Source organism: Lepidochelys kempii, chromosome 14 (genome assembly GCF_965140265.1).
Source record: "Lepidochelys kempii isolate rLepKem1 chromosome 14, rLepKem1.hap2, whole genome shotgun sequence".
In the NCBI taxonomy this organism is placed as follows: domain Eukaryota; kingdom Metazoa; phylum Chordata; order Testudines; family Cheloniidae; genus Lepidochelys; species Lepidochelys kempii.
The window spans coordinates 24,612,460-24,627,613 of NC_133269.1; positions in this window are offsets into that span (position 1 = coordinate 24,612,460).

Here is a 15,154-nt window from a genome sequence, read left to right on the forward strand (position 1 = left end):
ACCAAACTGCATTTGTCATCCAATAATCTACTGATCCAAAAAATGTAACCTGCCTAGATGCTGGCCTCCAGCTCCCTGCTCTATGGGCTGTGGTCAACAGGACGTCAGATTTGAGCTGCGTCTGCACTGTAACAAAAAACATGGGGCTGCTACTCTCAGAGCCTGGCTCAGCTGACTCAGGCTGGCCGGGTTTGGGCTGCAGGGCTAAAAATTGCTGTGTAAATCTTCAGGCTTCGGCTGGAAGCTGGGCTTTGAGACCCCCCCACAGACTCCCCCAAGCCTGAATGTCTACACTGCAATTTTATAGCCCTGCAGCCCAAGCCTGGCCAGCCTGAGTCAGCTGATCTGGGTCAGCTGCTGCCGGGTTGTGGGTCTTTTGTTGCAGTGTAGACACACCCTAGGTGATCATAGAAGTCTTGTTTAGCTTTAACATCTGTTAATCTAAAAGGCTCCCAGTCACCTCTTAGGTACCTGGGCAAATGCAACCACAATTTGGTTCCGTGTTGGGCAAGGAGAAAAGGATACAGTCCTGGCACCTTCTTAATCAGCAGCACGGCTTCCAGCGCATTTTCAGAGTCACATCTGCTAGCTCTGGGGAGAAGCATATGTTTTTCTCCTGTTAGCCCTGCAGCCACCATCCTCTCGGAGGAAACGGAGCCAGATTCTGTTCTGACTCAGGCATTATCAAGGGAATTATTAACTAAATTCCATCTGCAATTTGTGAAGTTGCATATGTGCGTGAAGGGAAGAGCCCAGCTTGAATCTCAGGGCTTGTCTATATGGAGAAATTGAGCAGCATAGCTGTTCTGGAATAACTATTACACTATAACTATTCTGGAACAAGTCCCAAAGGTGGACACTTTATTCTGAAATATGTGACTTTATTCCTGAATATTTATGTTGCTTTGGAAGCAGCATAATTATTCCAGAATAAAATCAGTTTTATTTCGGAATAGTGTCCACATGGGACTGCTATTCCAGAATAGCTCTGTTGTACTGGAATTTAGCATAACAGAATAGTTATTTTAGAATAGCTATGCTATGGTGAATTTCCTCCGTGAAGTCGAAACCTCAGATCCACCCTGAGCTTGCAGGGCTGGCAGTGAGAAAAGAAGACTTCTTTAGTGGTAAACTGAGTGCATTTAATAGAGTCTCTGACAAGCAATGAACATGGAATGCCACAAGCAGATCTACAGAATCACTGCTCAGACTAGAACTGCACTTTAAATTGCAGTGGTTTTAGAGAGGGGCTGAAACCCAAATCCCCTGTTGAACCCCCTCCCCACACAAGGCTCTGTTCCAGTAACCAAGCATTGCCACTCGGGCTCATTTCTTACTTTTTCAGCTGTGATCTTGCTTCAAAGAACTGCCACTAGCCTTCTGCAGGTCCTACACATGCAGGATCCATGTCCCACGCATATCCCATTCATGGACGCTTGTTGATTGAATGTATCATTGTTTCATTTAATTTGCAATCCACTTATTGATGCTTACTGCCCTGGAAGCATGGTGGGATATACTTATAAATATCATAGATAAAAAGCTGACATAGCACAACGCTAATGTAATGGTAAAGTTGTCTGCAGGACTGAACTCGGTACCTCTCTTATCTAAAAACATGAATCTACTATTTGAGCCGAAGGACCAGGTCCATTAGCTTATGGCCAATTTTTCATGGTTTGGCTGCTAGAGAGAGAAAAAGAGTCCCACTCTGTTAATGTAGGTGACAGTCACCCAGGAAAAGCAACGAGGAGTCCTTGTGGCACCTTAAAGACTAACAAATTTATTTGGGCATAAGCTTTCGTGGGCTAAAACCCCACAAGGACTCCTCGTTGTTTTTGCTGATACAGACTAACACGGCTACCCCTCTGAAACCAGTTACCCAGGGTTTCTATTTGGGCACAGATGCTTGCTTCCCGATGGAAGCTGTTTATTAATCTCGTTTCTGATCATAAATGGACGCTCACTGTCTATTTTATAAAGTCAACCAGAACATGCGGTTCTGGTGCAGCAATTTTAATGCAGAACCTTTCCTGAGTCTATCAGGTCGTTAATTAATTGCTGCCGGAGGAGTAAAATAAACAGCATATTCATCCGTGCAGAGCTCGCAAGATAAATATTTTGTACATTTCAAAAATATTTCTAACTTTTAACCAGAGAACACTAGATCAGCCAAACCCAACAGCTGCAGCAGAGGCAGTTTAGACACACTTCTGAAATCATCAGATAGCTAGATTAATTAATAATGAGTAATGACTAGGCATGCCTTTTGCATATCATTTGATTATAATAATCCCAGAATCTGCAGCTGTTGTTGTACTGCACAATTATTATGCCTTCTTCAGAGCTCTGTTCTAGACAGTACTTGTTGTTTTGCTGAAGTTCAAGTGTTTCACTGTCTCAGCCCATTACTAATGGCATCTGCCCCAAATCCTTCAGACACTGATGCAGGAGATCCTCTTACAAGGCATGGCTTGTGTGGTCAAAATAGGGGACTAGGGACCAGATTTTTAAAGATATTTAGGTGCCCAAAGATGCAGATAGGAGCCTACTGTGATTGTCAAAAGCAGCTAATGTCAGCATACCTCCCTGGGTCACAACTGAGAATACCAAATTCAGGACAAGCTGCTGGGAAAAAGGGCAGACACACCCCAAAACTGATGGTTATTCGTCCATAAAATATACCAAACCAGCAACAGAAGTAAACTTCTGTCTCACTATACTGGTTAACAAGAAGTCAGAAATGGAGCCTTCTTAGGTATTCCAGTCCTAGGTTCAACACCCAGATACTAGACTTAATGATGAGTGGTTATTTAAAAACAATTTAATCAAACAAAAGGGTTCTTCTGATCCCAAAGGACCAGCCACACACCCAGATCAATATATAACTCAGATCTTACCCAATAATCATGCTGTTGCCAATCCTTTAGTATCTAAAAGCTAAAGATTTATTTTTAAAAAGAAAGAAAGGTGAGAGTTATAACTGGTTAAAGGAATCAAATACATACAGTAATTGCAAATGGTTCAGGCTTGCTGCAGTGATGGATTAAACTGCTGGCTTAAGTCAAGTCTCCTCAGAAAAGGAGGACTCTGGTTGTTTCCAAACCATTGGAAGGTCCTCAGGCCCTTTGTGAGAATGCGCCCATTAGTATAAGTTCATAGTCCAGAGATTTGAGCAGGAAAGAGATAAAAAGGAGATGTTTCTAGGGCCTCTTATAGCTTCTGCCAAGTGAAGGGAATCCCATTGTTCTCACTGTGGAAAATTACAGGTAACAAGATGGTGTTTGGAGTCACATGGGCAAGTCACATGTCCATGCATGCTTTGCTTAAACATAGTAGAGGCCACCACAGGAAAGTCCATTAAGTGTAGATAGGCGTCTCCCATGATCCACTGTGAGTTAAGTGTTCTTTGATGGGCCATTCAACTTGAATAGTTCCTTCAAAATGTGCAGGCTAAATACCTTGTGGGTGTTACCACAAGAGCAAACATTTGAAAGACAGGTACATAGTTAATATTCACAACTTCAGACACAAATACGATACATAATTGCATATAGATAGCATAAACATATTTGGCAAATCACAACCTTTCCATAGGCACCTTACTTTGTCTCAAATCCTGCAGCCCCTAATGCAGATTACGGTATACATTTATACCTTTGCCTACTTCACTACACAAGCTTATGCAACCAATTACCTGTTGCCCCATACAATACCGTAGCCAATCAGCTAAAGCAGCCAGTTGTGTTTTTCCTCAGTAACCTTGCCCGAGCCTTGCCTTATTTGGGTCTATTTGTTACTAGTTTTTGCTAAACATTTCTGCCTTATCTATACATTTCCCAGGCCGAAGCTGGCCTTGGCTAGCGAGCCGTGTGCAAACCTGTCTGTTTGTGTGCTAGATTCCGTTAGATTGCGGATGATACTAAACTGGGAGGAGTGGTAGATACGCTGGAGGGGAGGGATAGGATACAGAAGGACCTAGACAAATTGGAGGATTGGGCCAAAAGAAATCTGATGAGGTTCAATAAGGATAAGTGCAGGGTCCTGCACTTAGGACGGAAGAACCCAATGCACAGCTACAGACTAGGGACCGAATGGCTAGGCAGCAGTTCTGCGGAAAAGGACCTAGGGGTGACAGTGGACGAGAAGCTGGATATGAGTCAGCAGTGTGCCCTTGTTGCCAAGAAGGCCAATGGCATTTTGGGATGTATAAGTAGGGGCATAGCGAGCAGATCGAGGGACGTGATCGTTCCCCTCTATTCGACATTGGTGAGGCCTCATCTGGAGTACTGTGTCCAGTTTTGGGCCCCACACTTCAAGAAGGATGTGGATAAATTGGAGAGAGTCCAGCGAAGGGCAACAAAAATGATTAGGGGACTGGAACACATGACTTATGAGGAGAGGCTGAGGGAGCTGGGATTGTTTAGCCTGCAGAAGAGAAGAATGAGGGGGGATTTGATAGCTGCTTTCAACTACCTGAAAGGGGGTTCCAAAGAGGATGGCTCTAGACTGTTCTCAATGGTAGCAGATGACAGAACGAGGAGTAATGGTCTCAAGTTGCAGTGGGGGAGGTTTAGATTGGATATTAGGAAAAACTTTTTCACTAAGAGGGTGGTGAAACACTGGAATGCGTTACCTAGGGAGGTGGTAGAATCTCCTTCCTTAGAGGTTTTTAAGGTCAGGCTTGACAAAGCCCTGGCTGGGATGATTTAACTGGGAATTGGTCCTGCTACGAGCAGGGGGTTGGACTAGATGACCTTCTGGGGTCCCTTCCAACCCTGATATTCTATGATTCTATGATTCCTCGTAGTTGTGCAGGATCACAGACAGTTCAAGCAGCAGAGGGGCTCCAGTTTGCCTGGGCCTAGAGCAAGAGGGCTTCGTCGACACTCGCGGTCTTCCACCCTCCCGAGTTACCTAGAGTAGTGCCCAGTGTCACCAACACCATCAGCGCTCTCTGAGTGACTCTGTAACTGCCGGTGCTGTAAGTCTGCCAGTGTAGGCATGCCCTTAGGCTCTCCCTTAGGAGGTAGTAGATGTGGACTCACAAGTCTCCTGGGAATTGGGCAGAAAAAAGATTTGAATCACATCTCTGATCACCCAGGTGAGTGTCTTCGTCACCAGGCTTTGCAGCTGTTCACTCTCCCTCTGCCCCAATTAATAGTTAAGTATTTATGCAAAGTGGAACAGTTTCCACAGGAGAGATTGAGAGGGGCCTGCCTGCCCCAGAATAGCCTGTGAGGCAGAACACTTCCTTTAGAGGTGGAGCTCAAAGTTCAAGTCTCTGCTCCAGGGCAGGGATTCAAATATAGGTCTTCTGCATCCCAAGCCAGTACCCTGGCCAGTGGGCCAAAACTTACAAGGAGCAGGTCTCTCCCACCCTGTCCCAAAAGGGCTTTTCCCAGCCAAAACTAACCAGGTGAAATGCACCAACAGTTTTAGGTTGATCAAAACAGCATTTTTCAGCAAATAAAATATTAGTTTGAAAAATTTCACCCAGATCTACTTCCCAATATGCTTGACTGGTCACTGGTCCAACCCCCCCCCCCCATCCCCTATCTGCTCTAGGAACTTTTCCCTACAGCATGAGTACAGATTTAGCACCAGTGGCTTTTGTACACTTGTAAATCAGAAAAGGAGGACGTGTGGCACCTTAGAGACTAACCAATTTATCTGAGCATAAGCTTTCGTGAGCTACAGCTCACTTCATCGGATGCATTCGAGGGTTCATCTCTAAGGTGCCACAAGTACTCCTTTTCTTTTTGTGAATACAGACTAACATGGCTGCTACTCTGAAACTTGTAAATCAGAGACATTGCATATCTAGCAGCCCCCCTTGCCAGTGCAGGATTGCTCCCTACAGCCTAGGTTTTAGTTCCTTGCCTGATTGAATTTTGAAATATTTCTATGGGCTCCTGCCACTTCCCTCGGGGGAGGATTCTTCTAGGTGTCCATCGTCAAGGTTTGCTGTTCCTTACCTTTGCTGAATTTCTTCACCCTAATGCTCCGAGTTACACCCCTTTTAGCAGGAGAAGCATCTTCTCTCCCTCCTTGGGTGTGATCACCCATTCAGGCACTTGTGGATGGTTTTTATGCTCCCCTTCATCAGCACTTTGCAAACCTTTACGCATTTGGTTTTCAGACTCTCCCCAGACCAGACCCTCCAGCTCCTGAGTCACTTTCTTGGCTCTTCTCTGAACACTGCCTGTGCCTCCATTTTCTGGTGATGAGCTGCCCCAATGTGAATGCAATAATCCCAGGTGCAGTCTCACCAGAGTCTTATGGAGGTGACTGTCACCTGTAACACTGTGCAAAATCACACGGACCTTTGGGATTCTGTATTGAACAGTAGATTCAGACTAACTGGCAGCCTGCTCTCTTTTGGAGTTTCTGTTCCCCAGGGTGATTGGGAGGGGAAGGCTGGCCCAGCAATAAGGGTGGTAGTCTGCGATCAGTTCCTTGCTCCGCTACAGACTCCCAGTGTGACGTTGGACAAATCATTTACTCTCCCTGGGCCTCTGTACCCATCTGAACAAAAGCCCTGCCCTGCCCCAGGGACATTGGCAGGATGGATACACTAGGGTTGTAATGGGGGCACTAGCAGGGATAGGCACAGAGTTGTACATTGGGATATCTGATACTTTCTGCCCATGATCATAACTCACCATATTCCTTTGCATTGTTTCCCTGTGCCGAGAGGTGTCTGTAATCCCTCCCAGTCCAGTAGCTCCTGCGTGTTTCATCAACGTACATGCTCTTCACCCTTATTCCAGACCAATGCAGACAGAGCACCCAAGCCTTCTGCCCAGAGCACGAGGCGGGGTGCGTGTGACAAGGAGACATAAAGCTCATCACTGTGCAACCAGTCCAGCTGCTGCTTTTGAGCAGCTCCCTGTGCTGTGTTACAGCAGCCCGAGGGCTTCTCTGGTGTACACCACGCTGCAAAGGCCACAGGGAGCTGAAATGGCAGCTGAGGATAGGAATGGCGCAGGGGCATCCCTGTCACACCTCTCCTCACCCCTCACCCCTTTCCCATGCAGCACTTGCAGGTGGAGGTGACACAGGATGTACGGACCACTAGAGCACCCCCTTACGCTGGAGTGGGCTGGTAATGCCAGCGGCACAGCCAGAGAACGCTGGGTGTGCCGCACAGTGCCAAAGCACCACTCTTAATGGTGGACTAAAACCGAGCTCCTGGAGGCATGAAATGGCTCTGCAAGGAGCCCAGGAGGGGAACAGGGAGAAGTAAGCCTCTACCCCACCCTGTCCTGCGCAAGATTCAAAGAAAAACAACTTGTGTGTGAAATGCTAAAGTTGATTGAGACGGGGGTTACAGAAAAGCAGCTTGGTTGGTGTTCACACTTTACCTGAGGCCTTCACTGCGGCTTCCTGCTGCTCTGCTAGTGGGACCACCTGATCTACCCCGTGCATGGCTCCTTTGTAGTCAGGGCTGCCCTCCAGCCCTTAAGGACAAGCCACCCTGTTACTAGATAGATATAAGTGCTGCCTCTGTGTGCAGTGCTGGTCACCCCATCTCAAAAATGATATTGCAGAACTAGTGGGGTTCAGAGAAGGATGGCGAGAATGATCAAGGGCCTTAAAATAACTCTCCTCTGAAGATAGATGGAGAAGACTGGGATTGTTACTTTAGAAAGGCAATGAATAAGAGGAGACATGACTCAAGCATATAACATAATGGAAGTTCTAGACAGTAGACCAGGAAGTTCTGGTCTCCCTGTCTCACAACACAAGAACAAGGGGACACTCAATGAAATCAAAACGGGACAAACTCAAAATGGATTGAAGGAAATCCTTTTTCACACAATGTGCAACTAGGCTGTGGAACTCTCTGCTTCAGGAAGTAATTGAGGCCAAGAATGTAGCAAGCTTGAAAAAGGGATTGGACATTTTTATGGCTGCCAAGAATATCCAGAGTTGTCCAGATTAATGACAGCAAACCTTTTGGAAGGGCCATAAAAACTTGTGTTTCAGGGCTTGAGCGGATCTCTAACGATTAGAGACAAGGAGGAGACCTAATGTGAGAAGCAGATTATCCCATATCTGCTATGGTGGGGTTCTTCCAGCTTGCTCTGGGGCATCTCACACTGACCACTAGAGACAGGACACTGGGCTAGACAGACCTGGGCTCTGATGCAGCCTGGCAATTGCTATGTTCCTGTGCTGCACCCTTCCCATCTCTTCCTATAGCACGGGCATTACTCTTGTTTCCACTGACACCGATTCCCTTACGCTCGCATGCAGAGGGTGTGTAATGGAGCTATAAGCTACGTGGGGCCAGGTCTAGGAGACTAGTGGGAACATAGATTGGTCCAATGCTGGCATTTGGGTGGGGCAGAGAAAAGTGTACATTGTGCCAAGTTCTGACTCCCGTGTAAAATAGCTCCCATGTCCCTCAATCACAGGCATTCCTGCAACATAAATAGGGGTGCTGAACCCGCGCACAGCAGGCCGGTGTCTCTAGCTGACATGCTCCTTTCATATGCAAATGCAAGCCCCTGTGTGAGCCTGCCAATTTGTCAGTCAGCACGGACAGTGCAGCCATGTAACTAGAGGCTCTTGGCCAGCTTTAGGCTAGAAAGGCTCCTTATCAGCTTATTTCTTGCCGAGCTGAAGGAATGATCCACACTGGAATAAGGCCTATGTAGCCTTAGTGACATGTGCCTCAGTCTGACCATAAACCCAATCATTTGTAATAAGAATTAAAGCTCTTCAGCCATGAATCATCCTGATTTAAGTTAAAGTCTCTACATTAAGAAAGTAAATGGTGCATGCAGGAACTTCCTAGAATTCGCCCATGCCAGCCGGTGGGTCAGGGAGCCCTTGGCCTCCACTCCAGAGAAGGCAGCCATTGGTTGTCGTGCAGCTGTTGGCCTGTTCTGACTTTGAGGTGTCATTCAAGAGAAAAAACAAGTTCTCTTCTTGAGGGGCCTCAGCTCATTTCACAGGGGCGTGAGCAGAGTAATGGCCGCCCTGACCTGACCCTGGGGTTATACACCACCCGCTCCCGCCCGCGGCACCGCACATCACAATTCTAATCACTGGGAACCAGGCTTCGGCTAGCGATCCTGAATTCTAGCTAATCGGAAAGCTCCCAAATGGAGGTTGGCATAACCTTTAAGGCACATCATTTATATCCCCTCCCATACTCCCAGCCAGGCGTTGGGGAACCTTATAAATGATGCAGGTGCCATAGACAGCCAATAACCTAACAGGGTGAATCCAACCAGAAAATAATGCTCAGAGCACTGTGTTAGATTTGAAAAGGAATTAACCCATCTGAAGCCTGAGCAACAAACCAGCAAGATAGGTATGTGTGGGGTGAGGAGGACGGGGAGAATCAGACCTGCCCAGGTTATCCATGCAGTACACAACCCCATTGCACCAGCCCCTGTCCCACCCACATCCCTCCAGCTGCAGGGCGCTGGGGAAGCCTGCCCTGAGATCTCCCCTGGGCTGCACATATGGTAGACACAGGGTTGCCAACTTTCTAATCACACAAAACCAAACACCCTTGCCCACCCCTTCTCCAAGGCCCTGCCCCCGCTCACTCCATCCCCCCCTCCCTCTGTCACTTGCTGTCCCCCCACCCTCACTCACTCATTTTCACCAGGCTGGGGTGGGAGGTTGGGGTGCGCGCTCCTGTGTGGGGCCAGAAATAAGATGTTCAGGTGTGGGAGGGGGCTCTGGGCTGGGGGAGGGGATTGGGGTGTGGGGGGGAGGTGAGGGCTCCAGGTAGGGGTACGGGCTCTGGGGTGGGGCCGGGGATGAGGGATTTGAGGTGCAGGAAGGGGCTCTAGGCTGGAGCCGAGGGGTTCGGAGTGCAGGAGGGGTTTCCAAGCTCGGGTAGCGGGTTGGGGCACCAGAGGGGTGCAGGGTGCAGGCTCCAGGAGAGAGTTTGGGTTCAGAAGGGGGCTCAGGGCTTGGGCAGGGGGTTGGGGTGCGGGGTTCCTGGCCAATGGGAGCTGTGGATCCAGCGTTCAGGGCAGGGGCAGCGTGCAGAGCTCCCCGGCAGCGCCTCCGCCTACAGGCCACAGAGACATGTCGACATTTCCGGGGAGCCACAGAGAGCCAAGTAGGGAGCCTGCCAGCCCCAGGCCAACTGGACTTTTAATGGCCCAGTGAGTGATGCTGACCGGAGCCACCAGGGACCCTTTTCAACTGGGTGTTCCAGTCAAAAAACAGACATCTGGCAACCCAAATGATAGACCCCCCAGGGCTCTGCTGCTTTAAGCTGCTTTGGGGCCCTATGCAGACCTGGGATCTCCTGGATTCTAGCCCCAGGTTTTTAAAGTGTCTCAAGAGACTGAACTCTCTTAAATCAGCAAAGCAACTTAAGATCTTAAACCACATGGAGTTTTCAGAGGCCAGGCCAATCTTTCCTCTATGTTAGTTGAGGATCCTCTGGAGGCAGAAGCCTTGCTGCAGTGCTGCCTTGCTGGGCTGCCATGCCTCCTGCTATAGATGTCCCTAGCACTTGCCCCAGAAACCTGGATTTGCCCTCGCAGTAAGGGATAACATTTTCAAAAGCATCCAAGCGGATCAGGAGCCTATTCTCATAGTTCAGGACAACTGCACTGTATTCCCCTCTGTGGCCCACGTTAGGCTCATGTAGGGTGATCAGACAGCAAGTGTGAAAAATCGGAACGGGGGTAGAGGGGTAATAGGTGCCTATATAAGAAAAAGCCCCCAAAATCGGGACTGTCCCTATAAAATGGGGACATCTGGTCACCCTAGGCTCACGGCTCCTCAGCTGTCCCCTCTCCTGGATGGAGACCTATATCTCCCTCCCCTTCTGACCAAGGTTTTTCCAGGCTGCACTGTTTCCTGCCTACACTATGAGTCCCCCAGCAAGACAGAATGCCTTAACAGTCAGATCTGCCCTGAGATAGGCACTGGCTATGTTTCAGGCTTGTTCTTGCCACTTGGTACGCCAGCTGGAGATGTCAGGGTTTCTTAAGGGAACTGTACAAACAGGGGGCTCTGATGGTGGATAAAACACAACTTTAAACAGGGGTAGATATGGCATGTCTTGCACCTTAAGGGCAGCTTTTGCAAGATGACTTGTCACCTGATGTGAGGAAGGGCGCTCTTGGACAGGTCTGGCAGCCAGGCCAGGTTAGCTGGTCTTATGATACCTGTTATTCCACTCAAGGTTTCATTCAGCTGAGTGTCTACTAATCCTGTGTGAGAAGAGCAGAGTCGTGCCGGGAAGCAATGCTCTGCCTCGGAATAGCGCAAGGCAAGCCCAGAACTTCTCAGTGTCTGCACATTAGCTTCCCAGGTAGAACCAGCTAGTTCACTGATCAGGTTGTTTCTTGTCTTTATTTTCAGCAAGGTCTTGGTAAGATGTTCCTTGGAAGTCAAGGTACCATGCACTGGAACAGCTCAGTGGTTTGAGCATTGGCCTGCTAAACCCAGGGTTGTGAGTTCAATCCTTGAGGAGGCCATTTAGGGATCTGGGGCAAAAATTGGGGATTGGTCCTGCTTTGAGCAGAGGGTTGGACTAGATGACCTCCTGAGGTCCCTTCCAACCCTGATATTCTATGTCCAGCCACATGATGAATTGTTTGTTGACCTTTGCATGGTATAGATGGAAGCAGCTGGAAACTGTTTTTTCAGTCCTAGGTTTAAGTCTCCATCTTTTACAATAGCGGCCATCTCTCACATGTCAGCATTCAGGATTTCTTCTAGGTGACTGAAATCCTGGTCCTGCCCTGACAGCCGGATGTCATCCATTTAGATAAAACACCTGGCCATGGTGCTGGGAAGGTCATTTGTGAAAAGGTGGAAATGTGTTGGTGCTAGACCCTAGTCCTGAGGAGCCCATTGTTTTGGGACCTCCAGGAGCAAGGTTTCCGTCCAACTGAACTTGGAAGCGGTGGCCTCTCAGCAATAGTTCCACAGCAAATGACCACCCACTTTGGTAGGACCAATGACAGTCTGTACAGTTGGCCTGCATGCCAGATCATGTCATATTCAGCAGTAAGATTTGCACTTGTCTTCTGCCTCGTCTGGAAAACAAGCTTGATATAGATGGTGAGTGCCAGCACTTGATCTCCAGTACTGGGGTTTGGTCTGAAAACCACTTATATGTCCTCTAGCAGGTGCCTTGCTGAGAATATTACTAGAGAAGAAACGGGATATGTGTTTTGCCAGACAGCTGGTGCTCTAAGCGTTCTTCAGAGTGGGACTGATATCTGACCAGGGATCTGCCAATTGCTTCAGATGGGGCAGGTGTCTGGCGAGCTGTGAATTGCACCAGCTGGGGCCGATGGTTGGTGATCTACTAGTTCAAGTAATTCAGTTTCTACCTCTATTTATTGCCATCTCCTAAAGTGTGGTCCTTCAGAAAGCACAGCTGATTTTGTCCTTGCTGAGTGAAAAATCTCATTAGCATGAACTCTGCCTCTGAGATGCTTTCTCGGGCACTCACCAAAATACTCTCAGTGCCCATCTGATCTGAATAATCGCTCCCAGAGTATTGCAGAGATCCTCTAAACTTGGGTCCTTCCTTTGCAATAAAGTCCTTCTGTGCTAATTGAATGGAAATGATATAATAGTCATTCCCAGAATAATTTGCTTCTCACCATTTCCTTTGGTCTTGCCTGCTCCAAATGGAAGCATAAAATCCTATTCTGTGTCAGTGTGCAAATCTAACACAATGACTCATTTTACCTGCCATACATTGCAATTAAAGATAACTATTCATTGCAACTTTATGTTAAGAAACCAGCAAGACTAATTTAAAGGACTAACACAAGATATGGTGATGAAACAGAGACAAGGAATCCAGCAACTGCCAAAAAATAGTTAGGAAATAGTGGAGAATGTTTTCTAAAGTGCCCAGAGGCCAATGAGCCTGTGTTCCTAGGAACAAGCATAACCATCCCAAGTGGAACGCAGTACAGAACGCAGTGGTGTTCAATTTTTAAATGACATCTTACAATCAATAAAATATACATGAAAGCAGCACCACTGCAGGATGGTGTGTGTGTGTGTGTGTGTGTTACTATTAGCACATACTCTTTGGGTCCCGACTATAGATGCCAGAGAAAATGCTCATGAAATAGACTTTGATCTAAGTAAGCATGAAGAAGCAATACCATGGCTGAAAGCCACCTGACCTCTTGGCCCTCTGGTGGGATTGTTAGAAGATGAAAAGACTGTGGAAATAAAATGGCATAATTCAGAACCTTCATATGAAGAAAGAAACCAGGCCACATTCAGAGGTGGAAGAATCCTTTACACTTCATAGAATCATAGAATCATAGAATATCAGGGTTGGAAGGGACCCCAGAAGGTCATCTAGTCCAACCCCCTGCTCAAAGCAGGACCAATTCCCAGTTAAATCATCCCAGCCAGGGCTTTGTCAAGCCTGACCTTAAAAACCTCTAAGGAAGGAGATTCTACCACCTCCCTAGGTAACGCATTCCAGTGTTTCACCACCCTCTTAGTGAAAAAGTTTTTCCTAATATCCAATCTAAACCTCCCCCACTGCAACTTCGTCAGGCTCCCTTCAGCCTACTTACTCCCAGCTACTGATGTGTCAGGCAAGCTAAGATGTTGTAATTTATATGCCAAGTGTGATGCTTACAGTAGAAAAAAAGAGCCTGGAGCATGGGGTCTGGTACAAGGCCTGAGGCCTGAACCAAAGTCAGCAAAATTATGCCATGAGCAACAGTCAGGCCCTGTCAAAAAGCAGATGCTTGCCTGCAAGTTCACTGTCCAGCCCATGAACTTGACACAGGTACCACTAGCATTGCTAAAACACACTGAATATGGACACGCATTCCAGCAGGCCAGCACAATCACACATCAACCTAGCACAAGATAAAAACGCGTAAGTTGTTTATCCCAGTTGTTTGTCTCAGGCTATAAATGTCGGGGTACCTGGCCTTAGCCCTTTTTCCAGCCAAGGGGGTAGCGGAAAGTCCCGCCACTTAGTGAGCTGAATCTATTATAACGGGCCTACATATGTTAGTGTACCCATAGACTTGATCCAGAGAGCTAAGATCATGCTTCGTTGACAATAAACCTGGCCGAGCGCCTTTGCCACCGAACCAAATCTGTGGTCTTTCTGGGTAGTACTATCAAGTCTGCTGGGCCAGGAGGGGACAGGGGAGGCTGACAGCAGGAGACTGGCCGCTGCGGGGCTGACCGATTTCCAAGTAAAATTAAGCCTCACTTAATTTCTGTATTGCTTTTGGGTATCTGTGAGATTCATTTTTCGTAGATTCACATATTCTAAGGCAAGAAGGGACCATTGTGATCACCTCACCTGACCTCCTTCTGCATAACACAGGACATAGACCAAGCCCAAAATAATTCCTAAAGATGGAAATGAAAGCCTTTTGGAGTGTTGCAGTATGATACTCACTGCAAAGCTGGCTGAAAATTTTGCTACAGAACAATTATCCACTGAAAAATGCAGATTTGACAAAACTGAAATGCCTTGCAGGAACTCATTGAGTTCATTGATATTTTCAAGAAAAATTATCAAACATTTCATCTTGATAAGGTCAAAGTGCTTTGTTTTGACTTTAATCATATAATATAATATAATATAATATAATATAATATAATATAATATAATATAATATAATATAATATAATTAATTGAAATTAAATGCTTTGATAAGGTCATTTTGATATTTCCTAAACAAAATTTTGTGTTAAATCTCAAAATGTTGATGTTTCATCTAATAGGGGATAAAAGGAAATTTGAAATATCTGCAATGGAGTGGAGATTCCAAGTTTTGACCAGCTCTCCCTGGCAATGTTGTGGACAAAAAGAAGCTTGAAAGGAACATCTCTTAATATTTTATTTCTATGATTTTCAGGTTTGGGTCGAGCTGGGCAGAAAATGTTTTTTTCCTGGGAAATTTTCAAGATTTCAACAAATTTTCCTCTACCGAATCAGAGCAAAATTCAAAAGCTCTATAATTGTCACCAAACAGCAAACTGGGAAAGAATTCAATTCAGAACAATAGAAGTTTTTCAGTTCTATTTTGACCTTCTTAATTCTTGTTAGCTTACATTTGAAAAGGAAAAGCAGTTTTGAATTCAAAAAATGGAAATGTGCTGTTTGAAAATGTTGAAATGAGATGTTTCAACAATTACAAAACTTTTTTTT